General features: G+C 42.0%; 1 protein-coding gene across 1 annotated transcript in view; it reads left to right on the forward strand.

Moving 5' to 3' along the window:
• The window catches only part of OPCML (opioid binding protein/cell adhesion molecule like), a 513,799-nt gene that overhangs the window by 228,964 nt on the left and 266,969 nt on the right, over positions 1–17,866 (forward strand). The gene's annotated exons all lie outside the window — the stretch shown is intronic.

A 17,866-nucleotide genomic window follows, 5' to 3' on the forward strand; every position in this document is an offset into this window, starting at 1 on the left:
GGACTTTGGAATATTGCTTCAGTCTTGATCTTTGACATACATGATGTCTCTATGTATAAGTCAGTTTTTATTTATCCTGCTTAATAGAGAGCCGATTAATTCTTTGGAGATGTTTCTTCCATTGTGTGTTCAATAGTAGCCCCTTTTGTACTTTCTCTCCTGTTTAATTCTGAAACTTTCATGGGTCAGTTGTTGGGCTTCTTGGGTTGATTCTGTGTGTCTATATGAAAGTTTTATACTATTTCTAATATGAAAGCAACTTTTCTAATCAAATAATTTATATTAATTCATTCATCTTTATAACAATCCTAATTCAAAGATAAGACCGTTGAGGCACAGCTATAAAGAGAATACTCTAGGTCTCAGCTATTAAGTGGTGGGCAGAATGGTGTCTGTTCTCTTAACCACTTCAGGGTCCTGCCACAACCACCCCCCCCGACACACACCCACACACATTATTCTTCTTTCTCTTTGTTGCTCTATGTTCTGAAATATTCTATCTCATACCTTATTAACTTCATTTTAATACAACAATAATATTTTAATTTCCATGGGCTTGTTATTTGTTCCTGGTGATTACTTTTTCATTGTATCTTATTTTAATTCTATTAGTAGAATATCTTTATTCTTAACTCTCTGATGACAAATTAGTCCCTTAGAAGTGTACTTTCTCTTTTGTTCCCTGTGTTTTCTGAAGCCAGTTCTCTTTATCTTGGCATCTATTTTTTTAAAAATTATATTGATTTTCTTTGTGTAATTGTCATATATGCTTAATGGGACATACGTGGTTACGAGGGACTGGCTTGATATTGCAGGATAACAAGTGTGGGTTTTCTCTGCTTCTGCAAACATGGGTCTGTTTCCCACCAGCTTAAAGTTGCAGGTGCTGTATGTGATTAAGCTAGTTTACTGGCAGTTCACACATTTGTTAATACAGACATGGAACTGACCTTTAGTGTTAGGACTGACCCACATCAGAAAAGACAAGCCCCCTGGAAGCTTGCATTTTTTTCTTTTTAAAGAGAAGCTATTTGTTCTATTTGCCGGGGGTAATACCAACCTGTTTGCTGTCTGTGTGCACAGGGGAGTGAAGGAGAGGTTTGGGAACTAATTAGCACAATTGCTTTGTGGGTGACAATTTACTTTCTCTATTCTCAGCCCACTCTCATCCCTGCCCTCCATACATTCGCCTTCAATCTCAACTGCTCTGGAATTTTGCCCGACAAGCTCACACATCTGCCAGAGAATCCCCTGAGGTATGGCTCACACTCTGTGTCCATCCTTTTCCTACTTCCAGGCATTGACATCCCTGCTCTGCTGATGATCCCTCTCCTATTCTCTTTGATCTTGTGTGGCTATTGCTTTTATTGTTTTCTTCGTTACCTTTTTAACAGGGTGCCAGGAAACAGAAGTAACCGATGCATGTGTCTAGTGAGGTCACCTTGATCCAGCAACTCCTAGTTCAGGTTCTTCCAGCTGGTTCAAGAGATGGATCCCCCTCATTCTATGTCTAATTAAATAAACATGCTCTGGACACAGATCTTAAGGCCCTCTTCCTATGCATCAGCTAAGCCCTGATTCAACCAATGACATTATTAAGCACTTGCATGAAATTCTTTCTACATCTCACTGTCTCCTTCAGCACAAAGCCCAGACTTTGTGTGTGACACAAGCTCTTCTTACTCTGAGCTCCCACCTACATCCTTCCCTGCCCATCGTGAATTGCACAGTTTCCCAAAACGACTCTTGCCTTTGTGTCTCTGATCATGCCTAGAACACACTGATTGTTACCCTGCTTCTCCTTCCCCAGACTAAGAGGGTCATTCTTCATGGATCGCACACAAAAAAATGCATTTCTGAAAAACCAGCTTGACTGCCACACCTCGGAAGGGCAGGCAAAGTGCTAGAGTCTGTACTTCTGAAGAGCAGTCTCTTTTTCTGTCTCCCGATCTCTCTTTTTCTCTACCTTTTTCAAATCGTTCACCACATTTATTTTGATTGATTTGTGTGTGTCTGTGTCATTCCTTAAGCAGGTCAGGTCATGGACACACTGTATCTACTGAGGATGTATTTGGCTGCAAGTAACAAAGCCCAAATGGAGTTGATTTTTCTCAATGAAAAATTTTCAGAGCTAGGCAGAGCCTTTTTCTGTCATTCGTGTCCCAGATTCCATCCTATTTTTCTCTATGCCACCTGGAGTCTATGGTTTTATTCTAACTCCTGTAATTTCCTGGTTTCAAGATACCTGATCCAAATCCAACCTTCATCTCCATTGTAGATCAGAACAAAAACAAGGAAGAAAGGGAGAGAGTGGTAGCATCTGTGTCTGGGAAGTAAAAATTCATGTAAAATTAAGATATTTAGCAAGAATGCCAGAATTCCTTTGCTGACTTCTATCTACCTCTCATTAGACAGAAGTGAGTTACATGGTCATCTCTGTCTGCCAGAAAGTCTGGGAAGATGAGTGCTTTTAGCTGGCATATTGTCATCTGGGGCAAAACCAGGATTCTCTCAGTCAGGCAGAAAGAGTGTTAGGGAGCAGTGAGCAGAATCTAGCACATAGTGGTTGCTTATTTCATACCTTCTTTATTTAGTATAGCATCTGGCACATAGCAGGCAATCATTCAATATTTATAGAAGAAGTTGATTTTAAGTCATGGAAGAAATCTTGTTCTCTAGGAGAGAGAACAGAGAAGGCGATGGCACCCCACTCCAGTACTCTTGCCTGGAAAATCCCATGGACGGAGGAGCCTGGTGGGTGGCAGTCCATGGGGTCGCTAAGAGTTGGACACTACTGAGCGACTTCACTTTCACTTTTCACTTTCATGCATTGGAGAAGGAAATGGCAAACCACTCCAGTGTTCTTGCCTGGAGAATCAAATGGACAGAAGAGCCTGGTGGGCTATAGTTCTTAGGTTCACAAAGGATCAGATGTGACTGAGCGACTGAACACACACACACACACACAGGCACACAAGGTGGTAAGATAAGCTAGAACAACGAATCCTCTGGGCTTTCTAGTTTGAGTTTAAGGTTCTTATTATTGGGTCACAACAATTTCCAACCAGACGCACAATGACTTCTACTTTCATACGGAAAACAAATAACCCACATACTACCCTTCAGATGCGTGTGGCTCCCTCCCTGCTGGCCTTTCATTATTTCCAGCCCAATAAAAGAGGATGGAATTTTCATTTTCAAAGGAAAATAAAAACAAATTAGAGCAAACTTTAACAAGAAGGAGAAGGTGGCGGCCTGTCGCCACTCCACTTCCTCAAATGGGTTATTTGATTTTGCTTAATTGTTGGTGAAATTTTCTCAAATTGGCAATTATAATCTGGAGCTGATTGCTTATCCAGGTAATTTACAGATATCTCATTCGGCAAGGATGCTTCATAACACTTGCTATGAAGTCTGGTGTCATCATCTCACAGCTGAATTTTCCTTTTTGTATATCGTCTTCATTTGGAGGATGTTATTACTTTTGCCCACAGGAAGTTTAGGTGCTAATTCTGTTAGCTGTATGTTTCTGATGAAATCAAGTGGTTGTTTTTTTTTCACAATTTGTTTTAATCATTTAGGGCCTCAGTAGAATTGATCAGGTGTTCCCTGAAGCAAACTAAATGATCAGACTGAGATAGAGATTTATCAAAACTAGTGGCAGGATATTAACAATAAGTTGTACTTTTTTTGGTCCTGATGAGGGGTTTTATGAGGTGACTGCTCAGCTGTCTCTTTCTGCCTTCTACTTTTAATACGGTCTCCCCACTCATTCCCCTTGTCAGCCTTGTCTGAAATCAAAGTTTAATTATCCTTATTTGCTCTGTACTCTGCATTAGGATAGAGTTTATCCAGTGGTCCAGCTGTTTTGAAGATAATTAGTCAAGAATTCAGCCTGCTATAAAATAATCCTTCTGGCAAAGATCTGGGAACTAAGGACATACTCTCTGGTGAAACCAAGCTCTTCTCCACTTGGAAGAGTCACAGATTTTCTGCCTCAAGTCAAATACTGTGAATTGTTCTATCAAGTCAAAGGCTTGAATTATAAAGCAGAGTTTCCATTGTTAATAAGTACCTGCTTTAGGAGATTTTTATTCTTTTTATCTGGGGGGGACCTTTAAAGTCAATGGAAAAAAGTTGATTCATGGTCAATTTTAAGGCAATAGTCAATGAACATCTTTGTTCACTTAAAAAAAAAAAAAAAAGGAAAGAAAACTTAGGGACTTCTCTGGTGATCCAGTGGTTAAGACAGTTCCCAATGCAGGGGTGCGGTTTCGATCCCTGGTGGATGAGCTGAGATTCCACATGCTTTGTGGCCAAAAAAAAAGAAACAGAAGTGATATTGTAACAAGTGAAGTAAAGACTCTACAAATGGTCCACTTCAAAAAAATTTGTTTTAATTCATTGAGTAATAGAAGACATGTTTGCCTGTAAATGTTGCTGGTGTCTGCTTTGCTTAATTATTCATTCAGCAAACATTCCCGGAGCATCTATGATGGACCAGAAGCCATCCTAACCATCTGGGATGAAGTTGTGAATAAGACTTACAGCCTTCAAAAAGCTTAAAATTTAGGAGGGATAATGTTTTTGTGATTTCTTTCCTGTAGCAGTGAAAATATTTCCCTTGGGAAAGCAGTTTACTAATTTTCCAGTGAGGTGTCCGGCTGGCTCTGGGTCTCAGTGTGAATGTTGGGATGACGCGTTCAGGCCCTTTTTAATATATCTGATGAGTCTCCTCTGTCCCCTGAGCTCCATGCTGTTGCTTAGAGGGAAACCAGCCAAGCCCCCAAGATGACTAATCCTGCAGATGCAGGAGATGAGAGGCAGTGAATACCGATCACCAGCACCTAACTGCTGTACTCATATTCAGTGGCGTGAATGTGCTTCTGGACATATCCAGCCTTCACCCACTTTCCTGGTCAACAACAGTTTCCTCCTTTGGTAGCATCCTGACTGGGGGGAAAGAAGCAAAGTGCGAAGCTGATTTTCCTACTGAACTTCAGGTTCTTGAATTTTCAGGTCTGCTAACATGCCTTGCAATAAATGATGCTTTTCTTCTGCTGCTTTTGATTGAAGAACACTAGAAATCAGTTGGGGAGCAGGTGCTGCATTGTGTTAGATTAACGCTGATTGAATTCTTACACAGCCAGCTGATTGAAGCACGTGTTCTGCAAGCTTATGATTCTGCAAACACTAGGTTGCAACCGGGAGGGTAGTTTGCTGTATCATGTCCCTTAATCAACACCCTTCCAATCCATCAATACTGTCAACTGGAACTGAGATTCCTCGCTCACTCTGTGCAATAACACCCCAGGCCGGCCACAAGCCCAGAAATGGATCTCTGGAGAAAGAGGAGAGTCCGTTTCAGATTCTCTTTCCTTGTCATGATGAGTAGCTGTGCTGTGCTTAGTCACTCAGTCATGTCTGACTCTTTGCGACCCTATGGACTGTAGATTTCCAGGCTCCTCTCTCCACGGTGATTCTCTAGGCAAGAATACTGGAGTGGGTTGCCATGCCCTCCTCCAGCAGATCTTCCCCACCCAGGGATTGAACCAGGGTCTCCTTTATTGCAGGTGGATTCTTTACCAGTTGAGTTACCAGGGAAGCCCCATGCTGAGTAGATGAACATTTAAATCATAAAAACAATCAGATGCACGTCAGACTTGGTAATGACACTGGATGGATATGAGCCTTCTTCTCCACTTAACAAGGTCCAGTTTGCTAACAGGATGACAAAAATCTGAGTTACTGCTACAGATGCTTGAAACTCCCTAAGGGCATGCACCAGGCGCAGGATGGTCTGGCTAGCACCGGACGGATGTGGAGGCAATGCTAAATGACTGTCATCTGATGTTTTCGAAATACATGTTATGTCAGCTTTGTGTCACCTCTCAGGCCATCCTGCTGGGAAGAGAATGGAGTCAGTGGCTGGGAGAAATAACTCAGAGGTGGGCGCGATTGCACAGAGGACCTGGGTAATCCTATGAAAACCAGTGGACCATTTTCCACAAGGAGTCACTTAGTCTTAAATTGGCTCTGATGGTTCCCAGTGGGCTTGTGAGCAATTCTGACCAGAGGAGAGCTACATAAGGAATAATCAGGAGGTGTTGTTGGTTAGCAAGACAGCTCCCTGCCATGGAATGTGTGCTGATCCTTCCCTCCTTCATTTCTTTCCTTCCTTCCTTTCTCCTTCCCTCCCTCCCTTCATATTTAGCATATTCACAGGTTCTTCATCAGTTGCATATTCTGTAGTATATAAAATAACCTCAACAGTAAAGAATTATTTGTGCCTCAGGGTCTTTATTTTTGGGCTTTTCAGGCAGTGCCAGTGGTAAAGAACCCACCTGCCAATGCAGGAGACATAAGAGGCATGGGTTTGATTCCTGAGTCAGGAAGATCCCCTGGAGGAGGGCATGGCAGCCCACTCCAGTTATCTTGCCTGGAAAATCCCATGGACAGAGGAGCCTGGCGGGCTACAGTCTTTGTGGACACACACAACTCAAGTGACTGAGCATACACACAGATCTTTATATTTAGATGAGGGTTCTGTGAGGCTGAAAGGTCTGATGGGTGCAGAATGGGGTGTGCAGCCTCCTCAGTGTTCTGCACAGAGGATGGACCCGCCTGAGCATCTCTGTGATGCTGACTCCCCATGTAGTCTTTGTGTAGACATTTTTCCTTGTGGAGGGCTCAGGATCCCCGGTGGCTTACAACGGAGACCAAACTCCTGCCAGGCCGGGCTTGAGATGAAGCTGGACCCTTCATCATTCCCTGCCACATCACCCCTTTATCTCTCTTCTCCCATACTGTAGCCCAGGGGCTTCCCTGGTGACTCAGATGGTAAAGAATCTGCTTGCAATGCAGGCGACCCGGGTTCAATTCCTGGGTTGGGAAGATCCCCTGGAGAAGGGAATGGCAGCCCACTGCAGTATTCTTGCCTGGAAAATCTCGTGGATAGAGGAGCCTGGCAGGCTGTGGTCCATGAGGTTGCAGAGCCAGACACGACTGAGCCACTGTTACTTTTCAGCCCAGAATCCAGCACCGTGCCTGGTATGCACACAGGTGCACACTCACACACACAAACAGGCCATACACACATGATGTTTGATGGACGGTTTAGTAGATACATGCATAACCAGCAGAAGGAGGGAAGAATGGCCTGGTGTGACATTCACTCCATTTCTTCCCCTCCACCTCGAGCACTGGTGCTCAGAGAGAAGAAAGCCAATCGCTCCACACAGGGAATGATGCTGATACATCATCATAGTAATAACAGTGATGATGTGATTACTATGTAATAGTAGTGATGCTATTACACTAATAGACATGGGAGAGCTCAATGCATCATGCAGACCAGTGGTCCTCAAGGTGTGCCCATCATAGCAGCACCAGCATTACTTGGGAACTTGCTAGAAATAGTCCTCGGGCTCCAGTCCTTCTGGTCCAGAAACTCTGGAAGAGGGCCTGGCAGTCTGGTGCCACCAGGTCTTCCAGATGATTCTGATGTGCCCTGAAGTTTGAGAACCAGTGGCTTAAGTGGACTCTAACCCCATGTTTTGTCCGATGTTCTGAGCCCTGACCTGTGTGATCCAGTGCTGTTGTTGGGAAAGCCCATGAAATGTGCTTGGAAGGCTGCTTCTGTTTGTAAACCACCCACACGTCACAGGACTCATCCTTTCTGTCACTGTTCAGTAGAGATGAACACTCCCATATAACTCATTTTCCCTCATGTGTTTCTTGAATGCAATTTGAAAATTTTGTTGTTCAGTCTCTCAGTCACGTCCGAGTCTTTGCGACCCCATGGACTGCAGTACACCAGCCTTCTCTGTCCTCCGCTGTCTCCCGGAGTATGTTCAAACTCATGTCCATTGAGTCAGTGATGTTATCTAACCACCTCATCCTCTTCCACCCCTTCTCTTCTTGCCCTCAATCTCTAATTCTCCCTTATTTATAAAGTGAGCTGAGCAAAACTGCCTCATTCCACTGATACAGTTTACTTAGCTTTTCTCATGAGATAAAAATCCCTTTAAGGTTTCAGCAGCTTACATACGATCTCATAAGTAGGAGAATGGATCAGCTGAGTGTGTAGGTCTTCTGACTCATGGACTCTGTGTCTCAAATTTTAGGGGATTCTGCTCCTCCTATCTCATGATACCTCCTTGCTGCCCTCCAGAATCTGGTGGTTAAATGCAATTTTGCAAAACTGAACCATCTTGGTCAAAAAATAGAGCTAAGAAAATTTTCTTCTGAGCCGTCCCTGAGTCTGAGTTTCCTTTTGAATGAGGAGAGTTACACCAATTTGTTTTTCTCTTTTAATACCCATAACTAGGAAGGTGATTGGTCTGACTTCTAGAAGCACACTTTTATCAGTGTGAAAATGTGTTTGCCCTACGGCAGAACCAAACCGTTGCTGTTAACGGCCAGATTTGGGCTGTCGGTCATCCAGAGAATCTTTGCTCTTGGAAAACTCATCATCCTAAATCAATGAGAAAAACAAGGAGGGGTTGGATCTTAGGTGAGGCAACTGCCTCACATAATCCAGTGAAAATCCCAAAGTAACAGTCAAATTACCCTTCACCATTTAAATGCTTTTATCTAGTACTTTCTTTGTATCTTCTGAAAATAGGCCTAGAAATGTATTAAAAAGTAATTATGGAGAACTACCTGCCTGCAGTTTCACCGTTTATTACACGTTGTGTGTAATCCCCGGCACGACTCAGGAGCTCAGCGAACAGCCAACTCATTGTACTAATACTCTTTTTTTCAAACACAAGAAAGGAACTCCTTTTGACTTATCAAATCTATTAGACAATCTGTTCTTTTGCCTAAAATGAAGCCTGGTTGTACTTGATGTAAGGCTATTCAGTACCAAGTCCATCAAAATAGTGATTATATTCAAGCTGTATGAAATAGAGTATCATCTCTTGAAAGAGGTTAAAAAGACAAGTTCTAAATTAAAGCCTCTAATTCAAAAGACCTTGGTGATCATGGCATCTAACCCCCTGGTAGTTCAGACTGGATATCTGAGGTCCAGAGAGGCTCTTTGTTCTCCCAAGGACAAACAGCTCATTTGTGGCAGTCAGGACCAGATTACAGCCAAAATCTCAGTGGTCCTATCTCAGTTCATCACTTACTACTGGTCATAGGGGATGAGTAATGAGAAACATGCTTGTCCATTCAGCTTATTTTCTTTGTACAAAGGTTTATGTTTAATCTTTAATGGAGTTTTTTTTGTTTAATTTTTAATAAGAATAATGAAAATATTATATGATTATTCAACAGAAAATCAATAGTGATAATTATTACATATGTTCTTTATACAAAAGGGCATCCTTTTCAAACTTTTTCTTAGGAACCTTCATGAAATTCTCTTCTGCTGAAAAAATAGACGGTACAATCATTCATTTCCCAGATGGGGAAAGTGAACACCAGGATGGTTAAGTGATTTTGTTGGAATGGCACAGCACATTATCTCTTAAATTGTTAAAGTCTCTTACAGTGCATTACACATTAAATCACAGAGAACTCAATTTGCAAAGCAAATTAGTATAATATCTGTTTTCTATCAAACATTTAACTGAAAAAAAGTCCAGCCCTTCACTTTTCAGAGAGCGTGGAAGCAGTGGCATGCAAAGGAGAGTGACTGATGTAAATTAGATGTAGATATTGCTAGAACCAAATCACTTTCTAAATACTTGGTACTTAGTGCTTAAATTTGGAAGTTGATTTTGTGACAAACAGGAGAGTTGCTTTCAGATGGAAAACACTGTGATATGACATAAAATGGTGAGATGAAGATGGGGGAAGCTGATTTAAATATGAGTTCAACTTTTAATTCCCTGAGTAGTTGAGAGATTAAAAAGAAAAGAATAGAAAAGAAAGAAATGTAAATAATTAAGTTGGTTTTTTTTTTGTTTTTCTTTTTTATGCTGAGGAAAGGATGTGATTTACATTTTGCAGAAAAGCATAGGATTTGTGTCAGAAATCTAACATTGCACATCAATGTGATGGTACTTCTTGATGAAAAAAAGTATATCTATATATGTAGCTTAAAGTGGAGCAATTTATAAGACCCACAGAGATTGAGATATAAAAAACTAAGCCTTTTGCAGAGCATTCAAATCAATGTGATATTTAGTATGTCAAAACTGACTTTAATGGAATAAAGCTAAATCAAGAAAAAGTTGGTCTCATAGTGAGCAGAGGAAATTCCTAACAGTGATACCTACAAGACAAGGAAATAATTCCCCAAGGAAATTGTCATGCTTTCTATTCTTCAGATCAACATGTTTACAATAATAGATCCTACTTAAAATAGGGCTTCCCGGTGGCTCAGATGGTAAAGAATCTGCTTGCAACGTAGAGGACCCAGGTATCATCCCTGGGTCAGGAAGATCCCCTGGAGAAAGGAATGGCTACTCATTCTAGTATTTTTGCCTGGGGAATTCCATGGACAGAGGAGCCTGGTGGGCTACACTCCGTCGGGTCTCAAAGAGTACGGACACAACTCAGCGACTTTCACTAGTTAAAATAGAATTAGTTCCAGTCTCTGATCAGTGAATCCACAATATTTGTGTGACTCTGAAATCTAGGCATCAGTCAGCTAGCCAGAAATATCTTAAGGACAACTGAGTAGCATCAAAAAAGAAAATACAAAAATACACCTGGTTTCCAGGAAGGAAGTGATATCTGAGTATTCAGCAAGCCTGCGTGCAGGTCTAATTTCTCTAACCTTTTGTTTTTTTTATTTATTTGTTTATTTATTTATTTATTTATTTTTATTTTTTATTTTACTTTACAATTCTGTATTGGTTTTGCCATACATTGACATGAATCCACCACGGGTGTACATGCGTTCCCAAACATGAACCCCCCTCCCACCCCCCTCCCCACAACATTTCTCTGGGTCATCCCCATGTACCAGCCCCAATCTCCTTCAAGAAGAAATGTTTCCAGGGAGCTCAACCTGTGCTCTGTGACAGTCCAGAGAGGTGGGATTCCAAAGGTGGGTGGAGGGAGGTCTAGAAGGAGGGAACATATGTATATTTATAGTTGATTCATGTTGTTGTACTGAAACCATTATAATGTTGTAAAGCAATTATTCTCCAATTAAAAACAAATATTTTTTTTTTAAAGAAGCATTTCCCTCTGAGATGAGGTTTGAGTAGTAAGCGACTATTTCTGAATAACTTGTAGGTGGTATGTCCAGGCTACAGTATTCCAAACATAAAAAGGAAAGACTAGAATATATAGCAAGACTGACTATTAATGGTCTCAGAAATTTAGCATAAATGGACACCTGAAGGAACCTTCTTGGGACACTGGGAGCTAGGAATGGGAACTGCTACTCCTGGAGTGTTTTGCATAACAAAGGAATTGGAATAGTAAAAGGTATACACACTTTCTTCTAGATATAATTCCTGTCCTGGCCATAGACTAAAGCTCTTTGGGTAAAGAGTTTGGTGTTGGGAACAACTTCACAGCCAGAGTAGGGGTTGGAGCAGTAGAGGACTGTTTGTTCAAGGAAGTCCATGAGATCCCATCATTGCAAAGTTAATGTGGATGGTAACTGCAGCCATGGAATTAAAAGACACATTTTCCTTGGGAGAAAAGCTATGACAAAACTAGACAGCAAATTAAAATGTAGAGACATCATTTTGCCAACAAAGGTCCATATAGTCAAAGCTTATCTATGGTTTTTCCAGTAGTCATGTACAGATGTGAGAGTTGGACCATAAAGAATGCTGAGTGCTGAATGATTGATGCTTTTGAATTGTGGTGCTGGAGATGACTTTTGAAAGCCCCTTGGACAGCAAGAAAACCAAACCAATCAATCCTAGAGGAAATCAACCCTGAATATTCACTGGAAGGGCTGATGCTGAAGCTGAAGTTCCAATATTTGGCCCCTTGATGCAAAGAGCTGACTCATTAGAAAGCACCCTGATGCCGGGAAGGACCAAGGGTAAAAGGAGCAGGGGGTGGCAGAGGATGAGATTATTAGCATCACTGACTCAATGCACATGAATCTTAGCAAACTCCAGGAGATAGTGAAGGACAGGGAAGCCTGGTGTGATGCAGTCCATGGGGTCACAAAGAGTCAGACACAACTTAGCAACTGAACAAACAAAAATAAAGCATAGTTTCTACAGCCTCTACTGTGTTTTTCTGCACCTTCCTCAGCAGTTCTTGGGGTGAGGACAGATCAGACCTAGACTGACTGAGAAGGCCAGGGAGACTGCAGCTAAACCCCCAATATTCCACTACAAAGCACTGAGAGTTCTGTCATTTTCAGTGCTGTTGAATTTGGAGCTGCCACGCTCCCCAAAGGCAAGCTGCACAGTCTGATTTAGAATTGATGACCTGCACACATCTGCTTCAGGGAGCCTGGGGCCAACACCTGAAGGACAGCCCGATGCTGAGCAACTGGAAACAGACCAGAAGGTTGGGAGAGAGATCACAGATGGGCCAGAGTAAAGGAATGGACGGCTCTAGAGGTTAGGAGGTGATTAAGCGACGGCAGGCGGGAATGGGCATTCGGCGAACATGCCTTGTGCCCAAGACTCAAAATAAACGCCAACTAGAACAATGAGGGGGCCCAGAGGAAGTTGCTAAGTTCCTTTTGGGATCTCCTGTATAAAACCCAAATATACACACTGCAGATGCCGTCGCACCCACGGCTAATTTTCTGATTTACATTGTTGAGAAAGGATTAGCGAAACCTCCCACTTCGATGGTCTGCTCCTAATTTGCATTTTTAACGAGGTGGGATCCAAGCCAGGTTCTGTCCCTTTGTGTTTATTTTGTAGGAACTATGTTTATTTCTGATAATTACACATAAATCTTCCTTCCTTTTCTGAAACTGACTGAATAAAAGATGTTGGGAGTATTTTAACACCATAGCTGGAATGACTATCAGAACTGAGAGAAGTAGAATCCAATTATAACGCCTTCAAAAATATAATTAATGTTTTCTTCTTGAAGAGGATGGTTGCTACATTTCATTTTAAAGCGTTTGCCTTCTTCTTTGTGTTTCTTGAAGCTTGTTTAAGAGAAACTTACACCACAGGGAGCAGTGACTCCAAACCAGGATGTCATGACCGGCACGTCATGAAAAATGATGGAAGCAGGGAAAACATAGGTTAGAAAGAACTAGGGCCTATACTTGAAATTTGATAAAGAAGTTTTCTGATTTATGTTCAAAGAGCTCAGAAAACCACAGCAAATCTCTCAAAGTTGACTTATTTTAAATGTCTGTCAAACAAGCAAGGGAGAGATGTCAAATGCATTCTATTAACACCATTCAGAAGTGCTTAAGAGCCATTTCAACGACTACAGAAGCTGAAAAGGAAAGCCTGGTTTGCATCTGTTCCCGTGGACTCCTGTCCAGCAGTAGTAGGACCAGGTTAAGCCTCCTGGGGAGGGTTTTGGAAACAAGTCTCACCTCAAAACACTCATTTAAAAGTTCATTGACATTAGGTAATTCAATCAGATTTGGCCATTGATCCTGATATAAAATTAAAAGCCAACTGCATATATTATGAAGATAATTTCATTAACTTTTGCTAGGATAAGATGAATTAGTAAGACAGCTATTACTGAGTTCAGATGAGGCTGTGACTATTAAATACCTAATATTTGTACCAATCTTAAGGCCCAACCTAGTTTTTCTCTATTTAAGATGAATGAGAAACTCGAGTGAAGAAAATCAACCTGAGGGAGGCATTCATCATCCTACATGAATGACCACGAAGTTATTTATTTGTCTTGGTTTCTGAGAAAATACATATCAACAGCAAAGCGCCACAAGAGCAAAGATTTCTGCCCACTTTCCCCTGGTGAACCTCTGTGCATACTACATGCTGCTTCAGCACATAGTTGCTTCAGTCGTGTCCGACTCTTTGTGACCCCATGGACTGTAGCCCACCAGGCTCCTCTGTCCATGGGGATTCTCCAGGCAAGAATACTGGAGTGGGTTGCTATGCCTCCTCTAGGGGATCTTCCCAACCCAAGGATCGAACCCACGTTTCCTGCATCTCTAGCATGGCAGGCGGATTCTTTACCACTGAGCCACTGGAGAAACCCACGTAGTGCATCGTGCTATTATTGTTTAGTTGCCCAGTTGTGTCTGACTCTTTGCAACCCCATGAACTACAGCACACCAGGCCTATGTAGTGCGTAGTAAGTGCTCACAAAATATCTGTAGAATTAATGAATCCATTGGTTTTATAACTTTAACCTTTATTTTCATAGAAGGACTAGGAGTTTGTTTTTCTGTTGAGGTAGAAAAACATGAATTAAAGCCTGTAGAAGCCAATGAGGAAATTTAATTAAATTGAATATCTTTGTCCCCTGTGGAAATAGCTTTATACTTGTGCATGTGTCAATATATTTTGCTTTATATTAAAGCCATGAGATGTAATATGATTTAGGAATCAAAGCAGGAGCTTTTAGTCAAACTGGCTCCACATCTTACTAATTATATGACCTGGGCAACTCATGTGATCTTTCTGAGATTCAGTTTAGTCTCCTGTCATGTGGGAATCATGCCACTCATCTCATAGATATTGAGAGAAGAAAAGGATCTGGACACTGTGTTTGGCACATACATACTAAACACTTAGATAATGACAGTCACTACCTTGATTTGGGGGCTTCCCAGGTGGCATTAGTGGTAAAGAAGCTGCCTGCCAATACAGGAGAGATAAGAGAGCTGTGTTTGATCCCTGGGTTGAGAAGATCCCCTGGAGGAGGGCATGGCAACCCACTCCAGTATTCTTGCCTGGAGAAGCACATGGACAGAGGAGCCTGGTGGGCTACAGTCCATGACATCTCAAAGAGTCGGGTATAACTGAAGCAACTTACATTCATACACCTTGATTTTTATTATTATCTATATAAAGCAGCTGGTCTCATCTAGTTTATACATTCACTGAAGACAGGGTCCCTGAGTTTTTTATTTCCAGTCTCTCAGTTCACAGGTCATGGCTCTGCATTCTATAGCTACTGAGCACATATTTGTTTACAAAAGCAGTTTTAAAATAGAGATAGAGGTCTTAAAAATAGAGATAAACTGCATGGAATCAATTGCTATTTAAAGTTGATGGAAATATAAAACTAGAATTTTTATGGAGTATAACTGCTTTACAATGTCATGTTAGTTTCTGCTGAACAATGAAGTGAAAGAGCTCTATGTACACACACATCCCCTCCCTCCTGGACCTCCCTGCCACCCCACTCCAGCCCATCCCTATAAAAAGAAAATATTTAAAAAGGCTAATGCTAGGATGAAATTAGACACAGGTTCAGAAAGCAACAAGTCAGGGAGGCAAATTATAAAGGAACAGTATATACGACTTAGAGTCATAGAAGGTTTAGGCTGAGAGTGGTCCTCGAGTCACTGAAACACTATCACATCTTTTCCAAAGGGTGACCCCCAGGGCCCATCAGAGATTTGCTTTGTATTTCACAGGGACAGCAGGCAGCCAGAGGCATGAACTGGCACAGAAGTGTGGAATCTCACCCTGGGAGATGGATGTTGTGTTCTGTTTCCTAAAGAGGGAGCAACCGTGTCAGGGATGTTGGGGCACAGTAATAAGCAAACTCAATTCACGAGCTATGGCTCCCAAATGTCTTTACCAATTCCTCATTTTATCCTCCCAACAGTTCAAGGTGAAGTCACTGGGATTTTAAGGATGAAGAAGTTAAGTTCAGAGAAATTAAGTCACCCCCTGGGTAGTACACCTGGTGAGGAGCAGGCCCAGAACACAGGCCCAGGTCCTGTGACTCTGAATGACCTGCTTTTCCCAGTAGAGTGTTTTAGGAAATGCAGCTCTCTTCAGCTTTAAAGAATACTCAGACTTCTCTTTCTAAGAAATCGTGCAAGTGTTGTATTCCCTCAGTCGCTCAGTCGCGTCCGACTCTTTGAGAGTCCCATGGACTGTAGCCGACAGGCTCCTCTGTCCATAGGATTTCCATAGCAAGAGTACTGGGGTGGGTTGCCATTTTCTCCTCCTAGGGATCTTCCCAACCAAGGGATTGAACCCATGTCTCTTGTGTCTCCTGCATTGGCAGGCGGGTTATTTACCAGCTGAGCCACCTGGGAAGCCCCTTCTATTAATAAAAATAAAAATAAAAAAAATAGCAAATCTAGTGATCTTGTATTATTCTTACATATTGTACAATTGAAGCACAGCATAATGTCAATAAAAACTCCTTTGGCTACTTAGTTTGAAGTTGTGTGTTAAACTGATAAGAACATCTTATCTAGAACCAGAGGAAATGTTTAAGGCTTAGCTCTCCTGAGTGACCTTGAAGGCATCCTTTACCTCTGCTCCCTAGTCTGCGTTATGGGGAAACTCTGAGGATGCCCCAGGTCAATGAGGAAAAAAAGAGGGAAGTTCACCTTCAGGGCACAGCGGGGAAGAGGTTCCCTCGTCGTAAAGAGCACAGAACAGAAATTGGCCTCTCACACTCATTGTTGTGTCCATAAGGGAAGAAGGACTTGCTGGTGAGAGATCAGCTTTTACTTGGGGCTGACTTAAGTCCTCTCCACAGGTCTTGGACCCCAAAGCTCTCTTCTCTTCTGGTCTCTCGAGGAAGGCAGTTTGCCTGCTCAGCCCTGCCTGTGGCTGTGTAAGCAGGACCGCTCAGGCCAGCCCTGGCGTGGGACACCCTCCACATGCAGGTGCTGCGCATAATTACATCGACAGCTCACTGCTTTCAGTCAACCAGTGTTTCAAAGACGATGGCCTTTTTTATAGCTTACAACTATGGGAAAACGGAGGAATTAAAAAAAAAACAAATGATACGTGGTACCTATTCACAAGAGGCAAGTTCTCCCCACAGTCACTAGCTCTACATGGCGTGAGCTCCTCTGCTGACTCACTAGTGATTCTGTCAGCTCAGGAGGTAAGCATAAGCAGAGAATGAGACTGTGGGCACGGATCCTTCAACATCCAAGCTTGATGGACCACCTGTATGTTTTATTGGAGAAATGTCTGCTTAGGTCTTCCACCCATTTTTTGAGTGTGTGTGTGTGTGTGTGTGTGTGTTTGAGCTTCATGAGCTGGTTCACTTTGCTGTATAGTAGAAGATAACACAATATTGTAAAGCAACTATATTCCAATAAAATTTTTTAATTGAATTAAATGTAACAAAAGTAAAGTAAAGTAAAATGCTCTGATTCCTTGCCTATTTTTTAAAATTTACTTTTGTTATATCTTAACATTTTGTAATAGTTATAAGCAATGCAAATATGTGTGGTTTAAAAACATTAGATCAGTCCTGAGTGTTCATTGGAAGGACTGATCCTGAAGCTGAAACTCCAATACTTTGGCCACCTGATGCAAAAAGCTGACTCATTTGAAAAGACCCTGATGCTCGGAAAGGTTGAACACAGGAGAAGGGGCTGACAGAGGATGAGATGGTTGGATGGCATCACTGACTCAATGGACATGAGTTTGGGTAGGCTCTGGGGGTTGGTGTTGGACAAGGAGGCCCGGCGTGCTGCAGTTCAAGGGGTCGCAAAGAGTTGGGCATGACAGAGTGACTGAACTGAACTGAACTGAGGCAGATGTAGATAATTAAAATTACCCATAATCCTACCACGTAGTGATGACTGCTAACCCTCACAAAAGAAATGCGTGTGTGCTTTATACCCTGCTTGCCTTTAATGTTTTAAACTTCTGGCTATGACATTAAATGTTCCTATATTAAAAAAAAAAAAAAAAAAACCTCTCAAGAGTCTTCTTGAATTGTGGTGCTGGGGAAGACTCTTGAGAGTCCTTTGGACTGCAAGGAAATCAAAGCAGTCAATCCTAAAGAAAATCAACCCTGAATATTCACTGGAAAGACTGATGGTGAAGCT

Source organism: Oryx dammah, unplaced genomic scaffold (genome assembly GCF_014754425.2).
Source record: "Oryx dammah isolate SB20612 unplaced genomic scaffold, SCBI_Odam_1.1 HiC_scaffold_15, whole genome shotgun sequence".
Classification (NCBI taxonomy): Eukaryota; Metazoa; Chordata; class Mammalia; order Artiodactyla; family Bovidae; genus Oryx; species Oryx dammah.